The sequence below is a fragment of the Erpetoichthys calabaricus genome, chromosome 5 (assembly GCF_900747795.2).
Source record: "Erpetoichthys calabaricus chromosome 5, fErpCal1.3, whole genome shotgun sequence".
Taxonomy (NCBI): domain Eukaryota; kingdom Metazoa; phylum Chordata; class Cladistia; order Polypteriformes; family Polypteridae; genus Erpetoichthys; species Erpetoichthys calabaricus.
In genome coordinates this window covers 10,561,035-10,581,106 of record NC_041398.2, presented here as the reverse complement: position 1 = coordinate 10,581,106, position 20,072 = coordinate 10,561,035, and the positions used below count along the sequence as shown (strand labels likewise).

Below are 20,072 nucleotides of genomic sequence, written 5' to 3'. Positions count from 1 at the left end.
CACAATTACTGCAACACTGATCATTTCACACCCTGCTAATGGACTGTATAAACTATTTAATAAACTACTTGAACAATATTTACAAAGTGCAGGTGACGCCATGGATGAAGTCACCGAGCCAACTGCTCTTGAAGTGCTGCACTCGAGCACACAGAGGTAAGCGCTGACGCTGGCAGGCCAGTCTAGTGCAGCGGCTCAATGACAGGGACAGCGAGGCTGCAGTGCTGCAGGGTGTCACACTTGGGTCACAGAATTGCACAGAAACACAGGAGATTGTAGAGACAGGAACTTTATTCAAACACTTCAAACAAACAGGTCTCTTTAGAAGTAAAACGAGCTCAGTATGCAGTTAGTTATCGATTAAAGAATAGACAAACATCATAGGGGAGCACAACGGGAGCAGAGGATGTCTGGGGGAGGAGAGAGAAACAAAGCAATCAGCCCAATAGGACAGGTGCTGTTCAGGCTTTTAAGTAAGCGTAGCGTCACACGAGAAGCATATCACGTGACAGAGCAGCCACAAGTAAGCCCAGCAAGTAATGGAGCAATGTGAAGGTAGTCTATCAGCGTTTTTAAGAGGGTTTTTTGGAGAAGCGTCCGTGTATTCTAGGAGTGCGTTCAGTCCCCCCTTCTCACAAGGGGCTGGTGTAGCGGCTTTAGAATGGCTGCTGGTGATTTGGAAGAAGACAGACACAGCAATACCCGAATTCTGCCATTTATTCTACAAAAGCGTCATCCAGCTTTTTTCTACAAGACAAGCAGTAAAGGGCACAGTCAGCACATGTAACCTCAGGCTCTCTCTGTCTCCTGCAAAAGCGTCATCCAGCTTTTTCTTTTCTAATTAAACATATATACACAAATACAATAAATACAAATTTAACAATTGAATATAAACGATAACAATGAAGGACAATAATTAACGTTGCAACATACCTACAAGACAAGCAGTAAAGGGCACAGTCAGCACATGTAACGTCAGGCGCTCTCTGTCTCCTGTAGCAAGCCAAACAAAATACCAATGAGGTTGGATCACCGCTAAACCAAACACTTTTAAAATCCATTTCTGCCGACCAAAAGTGACAACAGAACCTCAAAACACATCAACAACCACATGGCGTGATTTTTCCATTCAGTTTCAGACAGAAAACACTCATTTAAAACTTGTCAGCTTATACAAGCAGACGAAGAGCATTGAGAAGCACCTTACCTGCAAAAGTGTCATCCAGCTTTTGCCAGGAGTCTGCTGTACGTCACATGCGCGTCCTATGGGTGTTACATATAATTAAAGCCCCCTCCCCACTGCAACAGACAAATAGGAACTATAAACAACAGATACAATGATTACATTCACATTATATATAAAACAGAAGAATTTCAGTATAAATAAAAAAGTTTTGAGAATGTTCACAATAAAACAAACTAACTCAGCCACATACTCCCCCCTGAACTTCTCAAAACACTGAGGGTCAGGTAATGGCAGAGTTCTAAATAACAGTAACATAACATAGCATGTCATTATTTTCTCACGGTACATCACAGTACTCTTATGTGCGACAAAACCAAAAGGGAAAGTGTCAAAAGGAAGCTGGGCAGACTTCCAATGTTCACTTGCGTAAGAAGGTGCCTTATACACAATCTCATCCTAATGAATAAATGACTGTTACTCCAACATTGAACTTACTTAACAGAATTATACATATTATACACATTACTAATTAACTTAGAACTATTCCAATAGCATAACTGACGGTTGTTCACAAAAACACGGTTTTGGCTAACCCACTAACACCACCACTAGCTTGTTTGTTTCTCTGCGTCATGTTCTGAATCAATCTGCACTGAAAAAAATGAAATCTTAACAAGCCAGAAAATCTTGAAAAGAAATAATAGATCTTGTTTTTTTTATTTTAAGAATAAGTGACTTGAGTAGATTTCTATGTGTAAGAAATATAATCTCATTTTTAGAAAATTTAACAAGTTAACAAGTTAAACTTTCTCACTATATTGGCAGATAATTTTGCTTGATTCTAATACCTTTTTCTTGTTTTTCTTGTTAAAATTAAAAAAAACAAGATCTATTATTTCTTTTCAAGATTTTCTGGCTTGTTAAGATTTCATTTTTTGCAGTGTGTTAACTGGTTTTACTATCCTTCCTACTCTTGTTCTGATGTGCCCTACTGTGTTACTTGGTGCTCTATCGTGTCTCAAAGTGATCTCAGACATTGATCCTCTAGCTACTTGGTCCTCGGGATGACTGTGGTTCAGTTCTGGCACTTCTGCACCATGCATACTATCCGTTTCACTGTTGTTGGTCCTGTTTGTCTCAATCCCAACTCTGTGACTCTCAGCACATGGTCCAGCATGATTACTTACATCACTACTGTCTGCTTGGGGGTTGTCAGCCTCTGGCACAGCATTGTCAGGGGATACTTCAAGAGGTTCAGATGATGCACATTGTCTTTCTGGAGGAACCACTGAAGGAGTTGTCTCTGCTACCCAACTGGCAGTACGCTCTATAGGGTCAAACTCTGATCCAGTCACAGAGGCAGTTCTATCCACATCACACTGGTCCCGATTTGGTTCAGAGCCACTATCAAAGGAAGGCTCCACTTCCTGTTCGATTACCACTGGCAAGAAGCTAGCTTGCAAGATCAAGTTCCTATGAACAATCTTCTCCTGTCCATTGATGGTGTTTTTGATGTGGTATGTATGGCACTTTGAATCTTTAGAGACCACAGTGTACAGTGTAGAGTCCCTTCTGTCAGCCAACTTCCTGCGACCACGTTCACCTCTCTTTGCCAAGAGAACTCGATCTCCTTCCTCAATGTCTGCACCTTTTGTCTTCATGTTGTACAAGTCTGCCTGGCGCTGCTGGCTGGAATCAGTGTTGACTTGGGCCAAGATGAGAGCTTCCTTGAGGTCATCCCTCATTCTCCTGACATAGCTATCATAGTCAATGATATCACTGTTCCTCTCCACATTGTGGAACATAATATCCACCGGCAGTCTAGGGACCCGCCCATACATCAGGTAGAAGGGAGCATACCCAGTTGACTCATGAGCTGTACAGTTATATGCGAAAGTCAATGTCTGCAGCATTTGCGGCCATTTAATCTTATCCCTGGGCGGTAAGGCTCTGATCATGTTCCCTAAGGTTCTGTTGAACCTCTCAGTGTGGCCATTCCCCTTTGGGTGATAAGGTGTTGTTCTTGACTTTTTCACACCTGTAATCTGTAACAGCTCCTGGATCAGTTGGCTCTCGAAACTCGCCCCTTGGTCTGAATGGATCCTCTGGGGGAATCCATAGACTCAAAAATATCTATCCCAGAGCTGGTGCGCAACTTGTTTTGCTGACTGGTCTGAGCAGCAGAAAGCATGGGCCATCTTGGTGAAGTGGTCTGTCACCACCAATACATTCACACTCCTTCCTCTGGAGTCCTCTGCAGACCAAAAGTCCAGACAAACCAGCTCAAGGGGGTAAATAGTCTTGATACTTTCGAGAGGGGCTCTTCCCTCTGGCTCCAGTGTCTTGCTGACTACACGGCGTTTGCAGCATTTGACATAGTCTTGGACATCATGCTCCATGGTACTCCAGAAAAATCTCTGCCTTGCCAGGTACAGTGTCCTACTCTGACCCTGATGACCGGCATCATCGTGGACACCACGAAGAACATGTGTGACTAGGGAGGAAGGTGTCATATACTGGTGGCGCTTCTTCCCAGTCACTGAGTCTTTACATACCCTGTACAGGATACCATTGAGCATTTTCAGTTTCTCCCATTGTTTCAGAGTCTTAAGAACCTTCAGCGATAGTACAGCCCTTTCTCTCCTTGATGGCCGCCTCCCTCGGGTGACAAATGGGATGACCTGGGACAATATAGCATCTCTCCTTTGCTCATCCTGGAGCTCTCGGAGAGAGAAGACAGGCAAGGCATCTTGGCCAGGTGGGATTAGCTTTTCCAGGTCTTGAGCCAACCAAGTGACCACCCTCTGGTTGGCTCCTTGGTCCCATTCCATATGACCTGAAAGGACTACAGACACTTCACCGCTTGTCATAGAGCAGTGTCTAAGGCTCTCAGGTGGGAATGAGCACTTGATATTCTGGTTGTTAGCACTGACTCTAAATGCCTCCTGGACCATGCCCTCTCTAACCTGCTCCGACTCCTCTAATAGTGCTTTGTACGGCTCTTTGATGAGCCTCTGGCAAACACGATTTTGGACAAAGGGCTGCCTGCTTAGGGCGTCTGCAACAATATTCTTACTACCAGAGATGTACTTGATGCTGAAGTTGTATGGGGACAGTTTTGCTACCCATCTCTGCTCGCACGCGTCGAGTTTGGGCTTTGTGAGGATGTAGGTTAGCGGATTGTTGTCTGTCCAGACGGTGAAGTTGTGTCCCTTTAGCCAATGGCTAAATTTATCACAAACAGACCATTTCAGTGCCAGAAACTCTAGACGGTATGCTGGATAGTTGCTCTGAGCACGGGTGAGAGCCTTGCTGGCAAAGGCAATGGGGCGTGCCTTACTCTCACCCTCTTGGACCTGAGATAGCACAGCACCTAATCCATCCTGCGAGGCATCTGTGGACAAGATGAATGGTCGACTGAAATCAGGGTGTGCGAGGACAACAGAGTCTAAGAGAGTAGATTTTAACTGTTCAAACGAGTCACGCTGCTCCTGCCTCCAGTCACTTGGATGTAATTTCCTGAACGAAGCAGCACCTCGTGCATTCCCTTTCCTCCTCTTAGGTGCAGCAGTCAGGGCGAACAAGGGCTTAGCTATACTGGAACAATCTTGGATGATAGTATATGACCATGCCCAAGAATGACCTGATCTTCTTCTGTGATGGCGTTAAGCCATCCTCCATCATAAGGTCAGCCTCTGTCATAGCAGCGATAGCTTTGACCTTGTCAGGGTCAGTTGAGACACCACTTTCATCCACAACATGCCCCAAGAACCTCACAGTTCTTCTGAGTAGCTGGCATTTTTGGGGGGCCAGTTTCAGTCCATGAGCATGGAGCCTGCTGAAGACCATCTCCAGCCTCTTGAGGGCTTCAGCTTCATTGGGTGCATACACTAGCACATCATCCAAGTAACAGAGCATCGTCAGGAAGTTCTGGTCACCAAAAATACCCATCATGAGGTGCATGAAGCTGGCAGGGCTATTACAGAGGCCCTGCGGGAGCGTGTTAAACTCATACAGCCCCATAGGTGTGGTGAAAGCTGTAAGTTTTTTGTGTTCCTCTGCCATTGCGATGTTATAAAAGCCAGAGGTAAGGTCCATGGCACTAAAGATGGCGCTCCCTCCCAGAGCTGCTAGACAGTCAGACTGGTGTGGCAAGGGATGTGCGTCCTTGATTGTGCGCGTATTCAGCCAGCGATAATCCACACATATCCTGAGATCACCATTCTTCTTCCAAACAAGCACTAGTGGGGAGGCCCACTCACTGTTAGACTTGCGGATGATCTCAAGCTCTTCCATCTCTGTGAGCACTTGACGGAGCTTACGATATTGCCCTGGTGGGACATGTCGATATGGAAGTCTGAAGGGTCGATCATCAGACAGATGGATGTGGTGAACAAAGTCTTTAGCCATCCCACAGTCAAGCTTACTCTTTGAGAACACATCCTCATACTTTTGCACCAGCTGCAGCAACTGAGATTTCCAGTGGTGGGACACCTCACAGGAGTCAATATCCAGATCTTCCAACCCCAGCTTATGTAGGCTATCATGAAAACTGGGACAAGGAGGGTCGCCTGGCTTGCTGACCACTTCATCACACAGCGTCTGACTCTGCAGATCAAGCTCCTCAGCTGGTGTCTGTCCAGTGGTCACATCCAAATCTTCAACAGCAATGCAGGGTGACACATTTGCAACCTTGGTGTTGCGCTTTAAGATGATAGGTTTGTCAGAGGTGTTCAAAATCCTTATTGGGACCCACTTATCACCACTCATGGAGCACACCGACCTGCAGACAATGATGCTTTTCTTGTGAGTTTGTGCCTTAGATGGTTCGATCAAAATGGCACTGCCCTCAGAAAGAGGTGAGGCTGCAGGTAATTTGGCCCAAACCAGGTGTTCTTGTTTAGGGAGAAGAGTCACTGCCTGTGCCAACCTGGCGGTTCCAATAGCATCTGGGATTGTTTCACCTCTCCACCTGTTAATGCCAGACAGCATATTAAGAAACTGCATTATTTCAGGTGCTTTAGTGGACTCAGGTTTGCTTACAACATGCCAGAACTGGGGAGACTGCTTGAACCACTTTAGAAGGTGGCCCATTTGTGCCCAGGATAAGCTGGTCTTTTTGCCGAGGGACCACCAAGGCAGGCACACTGAATGCACATCCATACACCTCCATCCTTAAATTGTAAATGCACTTGGGCCTAACCTGAACTCCACCACAGCCAATGAGCACAACATCAGTCTGGATATTGTCAGTCTCCAGTGCCAATCCAGCATTCTTTACCACCTGCTCAGCTTCTTCATTAATGGTGCAAGCCATAGAGCCGGTGTCGAGCAACGCTTGTAGTGAGACTTTATCACCCACCTGTGCACTGGTATAAAACAGACTGTCAGCTTTATCAAGTCTAATCATGTTCTGAAACAGTACAGTACTTCCAGGTGGGGCAGATTTCAGGCACTTTGTATACACAAACTGCACATCTTCATCAAGGTTGAGGGCTTCAACATTTTTACTCACACTGTCCCCTCCTGATTGTGAGCAACTTAGTTTCCCTGATCAGATGAGCTAACATTCTGTGCAATAACGGCTTTGGGGCAGTCTCTCCGCTGATGCCCTATTTCTAGACAGGTTAGACATCTCCTCTCCCGCATACAATGTGTTCGTGTTGAGTGAGAGGCGTCCCAGCAGACTTGGCATGGAGGGGAACGTGCTGGGGTTGAAGCCTGTGGTCTAGCCGTAGCATGAACAGGCTGGCTGGTGCGCTCTAACACTCTCTCCAGCATACTTAGCACACGTTCCAGAGCACTTGGCTCTGACATGACTGCCTCACTTGACTTGGTTGGATTAGGCGGGATGCACCTGGCTGTGTTCACATGAGCACATGCAACTTGGGGTTCTGGCACACTGCTACTTGTTACGACAGTGGCCACTTGTATAGCATGTGACTTCATCATGTCTGCACCTGATCTTTTAGCTCGGCATTCTCGCTGATGCTCATCTATAGCCTCTTGAACCTCTGTAATTGACCACTTGCTTGTAGGCTTACACTTGAAAACACATGCGAGACTACGGTCAGGACAGTTTCGGATAAAACATCATGGCTATTTCTGCATCCATATTCTCTAATTTACCACCCTGACGTCCCAAGTGCCTATTGGCCACTTCAGCAGCTGTGTTCAACCTGACCCAGTAATCTATTGGCATTTCTGTTGCTATTGGTTGGGTGGCATAGAAATCGGCCAGTGGTAGACATGAAGCAGGGCTCTCACTAAAGTAACGTCTCAATATAGCATAGATTGTCTCAGGGTTAACAGTAGCACCAGGTGAGGGGTTGCTTTTCAGTCCCACTTTGACTATACTTTTTGCCTTACCAAGGAGGTGGTTCAGGACCTCATCTCCCTGTTCATGACTTGGAAGGCCTTTTTTATGCAGGTACACCTCCATCAGCTCAATCCACTCCTGAATGGAGTATCTGTCTGCACCATCGCCACGATACATCGGGGGCTCTTTGATATCCGGCCTCACTACTAAGCTCACTTTGGACAAGTTTAGGGTTGTGTCAGGTGGTTCAACCCCAGCTGACTCAGCTGGTGGAGACTGACTTGGAGTGAATGGGTGCTGACTAGCCAGCAAACAGCTGGCTATGGATTCACCTATCTGGCTCCCCAACTCACCAATTAACACACGTAACTGTTGTACAGTGTTGTCATTTGTAACGGGAGTCGAGAATTGAGGTTCAAGGACAGGTATGTCATTTACGCTTTCTGATTCAAATGGTTCATTTAAATCATAGGTTAGCACTGGGGTCCTACCAACTGCTCCATCTATATTAAACAAACCCCTCCCCCTGCCTGGAAGTTGTGTAGAAATATTAAAGGTATGTTGACCTCTGCCTGCCATATCTCACACAGGAACAAAACAGTTACAATAACAGTGAGCAAGAACTATTAAGCAGTTTACATGAAATATTTCAACTTATGTCACTAATTCTTAACATGAACTTATATTAACCACAGTTGCGCTTATGCAAAACACCAAAAACCATCTCAGCAGCTACAAAAAGATCCACACTTCCACCAACTTGATATCCCATGATGTCACGAGCACAAAGCTTGACCTCGGCGATAGGCGGTAGCTGATCAGTGGATCCGGGTCACGGCACCAGTTTTATGTAGCGGCTTTAGAATGGCTGCTGGTGATTTGGAAGAAGACAGACACAGCAATACCCGAATTCTGCCGTTTATTCTACAAAAGCGTCATCCAGCTTTTTCTTTTCTAATTAAACATATATACACAAATACAATAAATACAAATTTAACAATTGAATATAAATGATAACAATGAAGGACAATAATTAACGTTGCAACATACCTACAAGACAAGCAGTAAAGGGCACAGTCAGCACATGTAACGTCAGGCGCTCTCTGTCTCCTGTAGCAAGCCAAACAAAATACCAATGAGATTGGATCTCCGCTAAACCAAACACTTTTAAAGTCCATTTCTGCCGACCAAAAGTGACAACAGAACCTCAAAACACATCAACAACCACATGGCGTGATGTTTCCATTCAGTTTCAGACAGAAAACACTCATTTAAAACTTGTCAGCTTATACAAGAGACGGAGAGCATTGAGAAGCGCCTTACCTGCAAAAGTGTCATCCAGCTTTTGCCAGGAGTCTGCTGTACGTCACATGTGCGTCCTATGGGTGTTACATATAATTAAAGCCCCCCCCCCCCCCCGCTACAACAGACAAATAGGAACTATATACAACAGATACAATGATTACATTCACATTATATATAAAACAGAAGAATTTCAGTATAAAAAACATAGTTTTGAGAATGTTCATAATAAAACAAACTAACTCAGCCACACTGGCAGTGGTCATGAGCTGGCTACTCAATGAATGTACAGCACTGACTGATCAGCTCCTGCGTGTTCACAAATGGCACTTTGAAACGACTATAGCCGGTTGTGGCAGTTTAAGGGATAAGAGGCAGAAAACGGAAAACACGAGAACACTCAGCTGGAGATGCATCACAGCCAATCAGCAGCAAGGAGAAATGAATAACACTGTAGTGGTCCGGTGCCGTTAAGATTCACACCGTCGAGAAGATGGAAATTTATTTTTATGGTGGAGATTCCAGGGACACAGCCAGCCTTTGGCCGACCCTGCACGCACTCACAAACAGAGAGAAAATCAAAGTAAAGCGGAAATCAAATAGCAAATAAAGAATGTAATGAAAACAAATGAAAACAGCAATACCACCCCTGATCACCTTATGGCGATTACACATTAAATACAACAAAACACAAACAAAACACACACAGTAAATCATGAAAAACAACAATGGATGAAATGTAATGATGAAAATAGAAAGTCCAGAGATCTGCACGTTGAATGGGAATGTAAAGATAGTCCTACTGCTAGTTCATGAAATGGTGAAGACGGGTGGACGGGTTCAGGAGCGCTCCTTTCTTCTCAGGATGGCCATGAATCCACTTACAGTCCTCATGTACACAGCCAGACGGCAGACAATCCAGACGTACGAAATGATCGAGGACAAAACGAATAAGTACAGGTAACCAACAGAAGGCTGGCAGACAGACAGGAACATCAAACACAAATTACAAAAACTTTTTTTGCTTTTGGTCACTGGCTCCTTTTTTAAAAGCCACTTTGACATCCTTTGACCCCAACAGCCCCAGCAGCCTCAGCAGAACACCAATCAGAGACACTGCAGGGATTGTTGGGAGTTGCAGTTTCAAATTCTATTGGCTACTTTCACCATCCCAAGCCGTGTTTTCCTTACAGTTGCGTCCTCTTCTCTCGACATCACAGGATTTTCACGAAAAAAGCCATAAAATTGCAGTGAATGTTTGCGGTTTCCACTAACAATTATTAGATAGGTTCAAAGGAAAAATCCGCAAATGACTGAGGTTGCAAACTCTGAACCGGAACTTCGCAGGGGTCCACTGTATATAACTGAGACATACACATTGTATTTGTCATTCCAACATTCTATACATTTTAGTACTACAAATGTTTGTAATGTGCCATCTGTTGGAATGTAAAATATAATGCATTTTATTAATACCTGACTTACATTCCAATAGGTGGTGCTCTGCCAATGATAACGCTGAGGTCCACGCTGATCACTTATATTTCATCCCAGATTATTAAATGACACATTCCTTTGACATTTCTATACTTTTTCTTTATTTCTCGAGTGACTGAAGTAAATATTAGAGCAATGGATGTTGGAAATGACTGCTTTCTTGCCCAGGGTGTTATCAACACTGAGAGGTGGCACTTGAATAATAATAATAATAATAATAATAATTCTTTATATTTTTATTGTGCTTGTCTCACAACTCAAAGCTCTTCTACACAGTGAGTGGGGAGCCACTTCAACCACCACTAATGTGCAGCATCCACCTGATGATGTGACAGCAGACATTTTTGTGCCAGTATGCTCACCACACATGAGCTATTAGATGGTGAAGTGGTGAGAGAAACAGTTAGCTAATGAGAGACAGGGGACGATTAGGGGGGCACAATGACAAGGCCTTGGAGGGCAATTTAGCAAAGACATCTTTATGGAGGACACACAGGGATCTTTAATAACCACAGAGAGTCAGGACTTCAGTTTTACATCTCATCTGAAGGACAGCACCATTTATACAGCACAGTGTCCTCATCACTGCACTGGGGCATTGGGATCCACATTCAGACCACCGGGTAAGCCCCCTATTGGCCTCACCAACACCTCTTCAAGCAGACACCCAAGCTTTTCCTAGATGGTCTCCAATCCCAGTACTGGCCAGGCCTGAATGTGCTTATGTTGAGGTAGATGACCTGATCTGAAGTGCATGTGGTGTGTCTGTGGTGTGATAATTTTCATATCGACAATCAGTGTGACCAAAAAGTAAAGCAATTCATGAACCTCCTGGACTCTTTTGATTTGAGACAGCTCATTAATCAGCCTACACATAAAGCAGGTCATACGTTAGACTTAGTAATTACCAAAGGACTAAACAATGATGTAAAGCAGATCATTTATACAGGTCTATCAGAACATTTTCTTCTACTATTTAATATAGAAATAATGATAGAAAACATTCATGAGAAGCATATTGTTAAAAAACGCTTCTTTGACTCATCAGCAGCTTTAAAACTTACAAACATTCTAAGAAATTAGTCCGTTTAAAGTGCCAACTATAATAGCGAGGATAATGTAAATAGTAAGGTGGAAAGATTTAATCCTAAAGTGAGAGCTGCTGTTGACATAGTTGCACCTGTAAAGACAGTTAAAAAATCTTCTAGCATTGTTATACCATGGAAGACCCAAAGAGTGTCTGATTTAAAGAGAACATGTCGTAGAGCTGAGCGTAAATGGAGGAAAACTAAACTAACTATCCATTATGAAATACTGAGGGTTAAAATAACAGAATACAATAACACAGTCCGTCTTGAGAAGCGCTGCTATTTCTCTAAGATTATAAATAACAATGCTAGTAATCCCAGAGTTTTATTCTCAATGATTCATCATCTGCTAAACCCAGAAAATGCAAAGGAATGCCTTCAAAATAGTTCCAGTAAAACCTGTGAGGCTATTGCTCTATTTTTCAATCAAAGAATTAATAATATTAGAAATAACATAGTATATCTCCCCAACACTGCGCATCCTCTTAAGCCCCAGTACTCTGTTATAAACAAATTACATTCTTTCACCAGGATAGATTTACCTGATTTATATAAAATAATTTATCATCTGAGACCCTCCACCTGTGTCCTTGCCCCAATACCAACAGGTTTTTTCAAAGAAGTATCTGGCGTACTAATTGATAATGTTCTTGACATAGTAAACTCGTTATTAGATACGGAGGTCTTCACAGACTGTCTTAAGACTGCTGTAGTTAAACCCCTGCTCAAGAAAAATAATCTCGACTCCTCTGTTTTTGACAATTTTAGACCCATCTCTAACTTGCCTTTCTGAAGTGAAATCCTAGAGAAGGCCATCATTATGGAGTTAAATGACCACCTTAATAAACCTGCTATTCTTGATAAGTTTCTGTCAGGTTTTAAAACAAATCACAGCCCAGAAACTGCACTCGTTAAAGTAGTCAATGACTTGTGTGTAAATGCAGACAGAGGCCGTCTATCTGTTCTCATCCTCTTAGATCTGAGTGTCACATTTGACACCTTTGAGCACAATATTCTTAGAAATCGCCTTAGTCAATGGGTGGGCCTCGCTGGCAGGGTCTTAAATTGGTTTGAATCCTACCTGGCAGGGAGAAAATTCTTTGTTAATTGTGGTAATTAAACTTCAATGACACCTGATATCCTATATGGTGGTCCACAAGGCTCTATCCTGGTCCGCTGCTCTTCTCAATCTACATGCTTCCGTTAGGTCAGATTATCTTGGGGCACAACGTGAGCTACCACAGCCCATTTCTCTTGATTCACTAACACAATGTCTCACTTGTATTTCTGAATGGATGAATAGTAATTTTCTGAAGCTAAATAAAGAGAAAACTGAAATATTTGTGATTGGCAATAATGGATACAATGAGGCTATTAGAAATAAACTTGATACATTAGGATTAAAAGTCAAGACGGAGGTAAAAAGCTTAGGGGTAACTGTTGACTGTAATATGAATTTTAAATCACATATTTATCAGACCACTACGACAGCATTTTTTCACTTAAGAAACATAGCAAAAGTTAGACCTTCTATATAATTGAAAGATGCTGAGAAATTAGATCACGCTTTTGTTTTTAGTCGACTAGATTACTGTAACACACTCCTCTCAGGACTACCCAAAAAAGACATCAATCATTTACAACGAGGGCAGAATGCAGCTGCTAGAATCCTAACTAGGAAAAGAAAATCCGAGGACATTTTTCCAGTTGTGATGTCACTACACTGGTTACCTGTGTCTTTCAGAATTGACTTTAAAATTCTGCTTATGGTTTATAAAGCCTTAAATAATCTCGCTCCATCTTATATATCGGAATGTCTGACATCTTATATTCCAAGTTGTAATCTTAAATCCTCAAATGAGTGTCTCCTTAGAATTCCAAGAGCAAAACTTAAAAGAAGTGTTGAGGTGGCCTTCTGCTGTTATGAACTAAAATCTGGAATAGCTGACCGATAGAAATTCACCAGTCTAATACAGAGGAGCACTTTAAAAAACTGCTGAAAACACTTAATTTTAACATTGCCATCTCATAACTTCACTTTAATTTAATCCTGATACTCTGTATATCCAATTCATTATAATAACTATTCATGGTGGCTCTAAAATCCGTACTAACCCCTACTCTCTCTTCTGTTTCTTTTTCCGGTTTCTTTGTGGTGGCGTCCTGTGCCACCATCTACTCAAAGTACCGTGATGTCTTTACATTGATGGATTAAAAGCCAGAAGTCTGCATGACCATCATCATCAAGTCCTTCCATGAGAACCCTAACTACAAAGAGGACTGTTCATTTATGTGAGGTAGAATGCCCAGAGGGGACTGGGTGGTCTCGTGGCCTGGAACCCCTGCAGATTTTATTTTTTTCTCCTGCCTTCTGGAGTTTTTTTTTTGTTTTTTCAATCCTCCCTGGCCATTGGACCTTACTCTTATTCTATGTTCACTAATGTTGTCTTATTTTAATTTCTTACTTTGTCTTTATTTTTCTATTTTTCATTTTGTAAAGCACTTTGAGCTACATTTTTTGGTCTGAAAATGTGTTATATAAATAAATGTTGTTTTTGTTGTTGTTGCTGCTGGCTGCAGAAGAGCAAGAGCGGCAGAAGTAAGACCCCCTTGGTTGGTAACTGGTATAAAACCAAATGTTATACGAGCCTTCATGTGTCTCAGAGACATCTGTACATTTGTTAGTGTTGGTGACAGCGAGTCCCAGTGTGGGGCACTGAGAAGTGACAGGCTGGAGGGGTCACTCTTATGTACTTAAGTGGAATGAGTCTGAGGTGGGCTATTACAGAGGGACTGGCATCAGGGCATCACTTATACCCAATTGTGTGACTCGGATCTGTGTGTGTTAATCGTAGGGTGCAGGAGTAGACGAGCCTGTTCAACAGACCTGATTAAGTCTCACAAATCCTGAGATAAAACGACTTGAATAACCAAGAAAATCTAAAAAACTGTGAAGGAGCCGAGAGCGGCGAGCGCCTGATGTGTGTTACGTGTGTGTGTGTGTGTGTGTGTGTGTGTGTGTGTGTGTGTGTGTGTGTGTGTCTGTCTGTCTGCCTGTCTGTTATCAGTTTTTAAGATGTTTTCATATTTCTACTATCCTTGTGTTTATTAATGTATCATATTATTATGTTTCTTAAACTGAGTGGGCTTCAGTTGGGGTCTTTACTGAATAATCTGATAAATTCCTGGCATAGACAAAGAAAAACACAAACATTCATTATTGATAAGCAGGAGATGAGAACTTATAATGGGATGGATAATTTGTTTAATAAAGAGAACTAATGAGGAGTCTGATGTGGACTTCAGTGCGTAATAAATAAATAAGAAATACTGATGTGAATGACACTTTAGCAGACCCCCTGTGACAGGTCATCTCTTCTGTTACTTTGTGGTCTTCACTCTCTGAGCTCCTGTCTCACATTAACTGTTCACCCTCAGTGTCTCCTCAGATGTTCTCTCTGTGAGCTCTCAGCTTTCTCTTTAAATCTCCTCCTCCTCACTGAGTTCAGACAAACTTTCACTTTCTTTTTCTTGTTCCTCAGACTGACGATGGCTGAAGCCCAAATGTTTTTGTCACAGGACGAGTTCACCTGCTCGTTGTGTGAGGATATCCTGACTGATCCCGTCTCCATAACCTGTGGACATAATTTCTGTCTGAAGTGCTTAACCAACTACTGGGATCAGAGCCAAGAGAGCAGCTGTCATAAGTGCAGACACACCTTCACCACGAGGCCTAATCTGCGAAGAAATAATCTGCTGAATGACGTCATCAAGAAATTAAAGAAGACGACTCTCAGTTCTTCTCCTCCTCAGAATTATGCCGGCCCTGGAGACTTGGAGTGTGACTTCTGTACTGGTGAGAAGTTCAGAGCGGTGAAGTCCTGTCTCACCTGCATGGCCTCCTACTGTCAGAATCACCTGCAGCCTCACTATGAAGGAGACGCCCTGAAGCACCACAAACTGGTTGATCCTGATAGAAATCTGAAGGAGAAACTCTGTGAGAAACATCAGAAAAGTCTGGAGATATTCTGTAAAACTGATGATTCCTGTATCTGCATGATGTGTGTGGTGACTGGACATAATGGGCATAAAATGGTCGAGCTGGAGATGGAAAGAGAAGAAAAGCAGGTGAGTGATGTTTAATGTTTAATGGAAACTGTTTGAATAACTTTGAGTTAAGGAATTTGTACATTTAATGTGACAGAGAAATCTCTTCATCTCCAGTAAATCTCGATTATCTGTCACTTGATTAACTGTCAGGACTAAATAACAAAAACCCAACCTTGTGCACGCCAGCGTCTCCCGATTACTACTGCGAGTTCTGCACATTGGAACAACAGAAATCCCAGTGTCCGTTACGTACCTTCAGCTTTAATGGCGGTTTGTAGCTTTTCTCTTTTGTTATAATTAAACTAAACTACTATACATTGTTATGGCCTATCAACCTATGTGTATGGTGTTTGAACTTATTAAACGTTTACGAAACAGCAACAGCTCTTCAAGTATTGCTTCAATGATGGAGTAGGAAGGCCAACAGTGAACAATAGAAAGCGGGAGGCTGACATAATTGAAAAATGTGTTGAAAATGGAAACGAGAGTGGCAGGAGATAAACTGATCGGTAGGGAAAGCTTTCTGTGATTGTTTAGGAGGTGAGCTCAGTAACCAAATAACGGAGTGTAAGACAGGACACCGCTTGTGAGGGAACGAAGACTTCACGTAAAACATAGAAAACTCCAGGACCTCTGAGTTGTATTTGCTTATTACGCTGGTCATTACAATATTATATAAATTAATTCATTTTGTTAATATATTTTTTTACGACTGTTCGCTACACTAATCTACTGTATGTCATTTTTAAAGTAGCTGCTCTGTTCTCCGTCTTTTCTCTTATCCGTCACAGCCTCGGTCCTGACCCCTGACTGATAATCGAGGTTTTACTGGACCTTATAAACCTGATGTTTCAAGTTCAGAGCATTGTCTGCTGGAGTCCATCCTGGTGAGACTGGTGCAAGTCATGAAACAGCTCAGGATGAGATCCCCAAGATGGCCCACAAACAACTGAGTTCTCTCCTCACAGCCAGCTGAGTTTCTTTCTGCTCTGATCAGTTTCTCTTTTGAGTTTCTAAGGCAGTGGGAGGCCAACTATAGCCTGCTGTCTAGAAATGTCCACTGGCAGGGGTGCGAGCGTCACGTGGGCTACGCGTAGAAATGTCTGACATTTGGACCCTCCTGAGGTGTTCTTAACAAGATGATGTTACAGTTGGCTGATGTCAGCGTAGTAAGTGAGCACACAATGTCATCCTAAACGTAATTCAATCGAAGGTCTGACACATCGATAGACACACTCTGTACTGCTGACACTTACACGCTGAGTGTGCTTAGCTGCTTGTCTGCCTTTGTGGTGTTTGTCCATTTTTAAAGAATCTGAGTTTGCGTTTGTCTGATCTCAGGGCTGTTTAAGACACACATTATTGTCACATGTCAGTCTGTATTGTACTCCAGAGTTAAGTCTACGATTCTTACAATAACTTCAGCTCACAAATGTCAATATACTATTTCTGTGTAGACTTTCTGTTTTTAATGATATAACTCATCAGGCTCTTCATTAGTGTTCTACACTGCCTGTTAAAGCCCACTGAGACACTCGTTGGGTGATTTGTGGATATACAAGAAAAGATAAATTGTGTTCTTTCCAATGTGAGGTGCGCAGAGTGAAGAGTAAAGCAGACAGGCCTCTTCCTTGTGCTGCTCCAGTGTTGCTCACACAGTCCTTGAGTCTGCCTGACAGATAGTCCATCATCAGGACACCACAGGCTCACCCACCTGCACATCTCTGTGCTGACCCCTTAACAGGGATGGCTGGGTGGTCTTGAAGGCTCTGGTGAAACCAAAACACATAAACATAATTAACATCTCTCTGTTATAAGAGACGAGACCTGATCTTTCAGAAGAGACTTTTTGGATAGTCCAGAAAGACTGAAGCAAGATCAGCGAGATGGAGATTTTGGCCATTTCGAAAGTCTACTAAAATGATAGTAAAGATCGCATTCGCACAAACAAATGGAAATTATTACTCATTGAAATATCAAAAGAGCGAAAAGAGATTGAATATATTGTTTGGATTGAAAGTTTAAGTCAGAGACTTGTAGTTTTTCAAATTCGTGTTGCCATCATGTTAAAGTAGTGTTTCTTCCCAATGAAGAGGCCTCTCCACGAGAATTAAAACATTTGTGGTTTGGAGAAAGTGAAATCCACATACGTGGTCATGTGTGGACACTTTTGTGACTGAAGACAGAGAAGAAAATTAAAATTAGTCAAAACCTTTTATTAATACATACCAGACAAGGGTAAAATGACAGAGAAACACAGTCCTAGGACACAGCGCTTCATCTGCCTCGAGCGCAGATGTCCTTGCTCTTTTATACCTTTCTAATCTCCTGATCGTTGACCACGTAAGCAATAAAAATAGCGTCCTGACTCATTGTATTTTTCCAATTTTGTAAAGTCATTACCCTAAAGGTATATTTTCTTGTCACACACATCATCAAAAGAAAACTTCCAGAAAGTATACATGCTTTTTGTCACGTACGCAAAACACAAACAAGTTTCATCATTCTTGTCCTATTTTCTGTACACACATACATTTTGTTCAAATACATCTTTTTATGTTTTTACACTCCTCCCTTTTTGAACAAAATGATGTGGGCAATATAATTCTATCTTGAAATGGTTGATGAAGGGGAAGGGGGGAAGAAAATGGAAGAAGCTATACGAGACATGCGCTCCTCATGTAGCATATATGCCCCTTCCATAGAGGCGGTAAAGTACTTAGATATTATATAGCGAAACAAAGGGATAATACAACAACCAACCAGGAGGAGGAGGCAAAATGTCACAACCAAAGAAATGAAAACAGATCTTATCCATTTTCCCCCAGGATCCGAAGGAGGATGCAAACCACTGATCCCAGGGATTTGTAATGCCAGAATTAGTGGAAAGTTCTTTAGAGAGAGCAGTGAGGCCTGCCAATGCACGAGTTATTGATCCATCTGGCGCGGTATTATTTGGAATATATGTACAACAAGCATCACCAAACATAGCACAGACACCTCCCTTTTCCGCAAGTAACATGTCCAAGGCTAGACGATTTTGCCAAGTCATCAGAGAAGTACGATCAAGCTGTTCATGTATGCCTTCAATAGCGTCTTTGGTGAAGTTAAGGAAACGTTGTTGGTTCCCACAGTTGATAATAGAGCAGAAATCAAACTGCACTGATGTGGTAATTCCTAACGGGAAAGTCAAGGTGACCAGGGCAGTAGACAAGGGAAAAGAAAAGCATAGTAGCACAGCAATCAAGGGTGCCATCTCTTGCAATGTGAGGCGTGAATCCAGGCAGGCAGTCCTTCAACTTTCACGGCGTGTGGTGTGGATAGAAGAATTTGGAATGGTCCTCTCCACCTAGGCTGATGCCAGTGTTTCCTCCGAGTATCTCGAACCAGGATCCAGGTGCCCAAAGGAATTGGTAAATCCTTGGAAAGGGGGCTGGTCCTCCAGGTTTGATTAACCTGCTGGTGGATTTCCTTCAACGAGGTTCGCAAACCTGCAAGACTAGAGAGAAGATCATTGTCCACAGTATGCAAATTCACATTTCCTACAACCATGCCAACGGGCATGGGACGTCCGGTCAGAATCTCAAACGGCGATAGTCCCAGTTGTCGGTGTGTCCGTCCCCTTAGTCCCATTAAAGCTAAGGGTAGTGCATCCGGCCATGATAAATTAGTTTGTTCACCATTGCATCGTTCTACGATGCCTCCGCTTTGGGGATGGTATTTACAATAATGGTGCACATTAATTTGGAGCCAGGTGGTTAATTCATTTATTAGCTACTGTTTTGGCATCGCTGTGTTTTGAAGGGAAAGCCTCTATTCATCGGGAGAACACATCGACAATCACAAGACAATATCGGTACCCTTTAGACGGGGTTAGTTCAATGAAATCCATTTGGAGGTGTTCAAACGGACCCATTGGATTAGGGGTAACGGCGGGACTTACCTGGGTACCTTTTCCCACATTAAACTTTTGACATATTGCACAGCATCTGCAAAATTGCTCTGCATATGTAGAGAAACCTACAGCTTCCCAATGTTTTTCAACATCTCGAACCATGGCATCTCTTCCTGCGTGATCGAGGCCATGGGCGATTTTTGCCATTCCTGGGAAAGAGGCTTTTGGGAGAAAAGGTTTGTTAGTGTGTTTATGAGTCCAGACTCCATCAGAGAGGGATCCTTCTTTGGACCATTTTCTCCTTTCGATATCCGTGGCTGCACTCTGTAAAGAAATAATTTGATTATCAGGGTCGTGGTCATTTCTCTGTTGGAATAAAGAAATTGGTGTGTTATTATATGCAGCCTCTTTAGCAAAGTGGTCAGCTAATTCATTTCCTTTGCTAACAGGATCCTGTGTGAGCTATCATTTAACAATCGCTAGCTTCGATGGTTTGGTTATGGCTTCTAAAAGGGATTCGATCAATTTCTGATGTTTGGATGGGTTTGCCAGTACTGGTCTTAAATCCCCTTAGTTTCCATAGTGCTCCATGATCATGGCAGACTCCAAAAGCATACCTGGAATCTGTATAAATTGTTACGATCTTCCCTTCGGACAGCTGACATGCTTGAGTGA

At 42.8% G+C, this 20,072-nt stretch overlaps 1 protein-coding gene and 1 long non-coding RNA gene across 3 annotated transcripts in view; one reads left to right on the top strand and one right to left on the bottom strand.

Annotated features, from left to right (window-relative positions):
- Window positions 1–20,072, top strand: part of LOC114643414 (uncharacterized) — a 1,023,859-nt gene that overhangs the window by 203,812 nt on the left and 799,975 nt on the right. The window lies entirely within an intron of this gene.
- On the bottom strand, window positions 649–8,891 carry LOC127527866 (uncharacterized). Of its 2 annotated transcripts, none has more exons than XR_007935030.1 (3): window positions 8,712–8,891; window positions 938–1,089; window positions 649–747 (listed from the first exon to the last, which is right to left on the bottom strand). It is a non-coding gene; the product is annotated as an uncharacterized LOC127527866 (long non-coding RNA). The 2 variants fall into 2 exon arrangements; XR_007935029.1 differs by having other exon boundaries at window positions 649–788; window positions 975–1,089.